Source organism: Chiloscyllium plagiosum, unplaced genomic scaffold, assembly GCF_004010195.1.
Source record: "Chiloscyllium plagiosum isolate BGI_BamShark_2017 unplaced genomic scaffold, ASM401019v2 scaf_13945, whole genome shotgun sequence".
Lineage (NCBI taxonomy): Eukaryota > Metazoa > Chordata > Chondrichthyes > Orectolobiformes > Hemiscylliidae > Chiloscyllium > Chiloscyllium plagiosum.
The window spans coordinates 4,518-5,420 of NW_025209828.1; the positions used below are offsets into that span (position 1 = coordinate 4,518).

The 903-nt window shown below is 66.6% G+C and overlaps 1 protein-coding gene across 1 annotated transcript in view; it reads right to left on the minus strand.

Annotated features, from left to right (window-relative positions):
* LOC122546831 (nesprin-2-like) overlaps positions 1-903 on the minus strand; it is a gene marked incomplete at its 3' end in the record, with an annotated part of 15,136 nt that overhangs the window by 4,384 nt on the left and 9,849 nt on the right. The gene's annotated exons all lie outside the window — the stretch shown is intronic.

The window sequence follows — 903 nt, forward strand, 5'->3', positions numbered from 1 at the left end:
GGGGGATCACCGCGACAGAAGACAGGGGGATCACCGCGACAGAGGACAGGGGGATCACCGCGACAGGGCAGAGGGGGATCACCGCGACAGGGCACAGGGGGATCACCGCGACAGGGCACGGGGGGATCACTGCGACAGGGCACAGGGTAATCACCGCGACAGGGCACAGGGTAATCACCGTGACAGGGCACAGGGGGGATCACCGCGACAGGGCACAGGGTAATCACCGCGACTGGGCATAGGGGGATCACCGCGACAGGGCACAGGGGGATCACCGCGACAGGGCACAGGGGGAATACCGCGACATGGCACAGGGGGATCACCGCGACATGGCACAGGGGGATCACCGCGACATGGCACAGGGGGATCACCGCAACAGGGGGAATCACCGCGACAGAGTACAGGGGAATCACCGCGACAGGGGACAGGGGAATCACCACCGTGACAGAGGGGTCACCGCGACAGGGCACAGGGGGAATCTCCGCGACAGGGAACAGGGGGAATCACCGTGACAGGGCACAGGGGAATCATCGCGACAGGCAGAGGGGGATCACCGTGACAGGGCACAGGGGGAATCACCATGACAGGGCACAGGGGGATCACCGCGACGGGGCACAGGGGGATCACCGCGACAGGGCACGGGGGATCACCGCGACAGGGCACAGAGGGATCACCGCGACAGGGCACAGGGGGAATCACCGCGACAGGGCACAGGGGGAATCACCGCGACAGGGCACAGGGGGATCACCACGACAGGACACAGGGGGATCACCGCGACAGGGCACAGTGGGAATCACTGCGACAGGGCACAGTGGGAATCACCGCGACAGGGCACAGGGGGATCACCGCGACAGGGCACAGGGGGATCACCGCGACAGGGCACAGGGGGAATCACCGCGACAG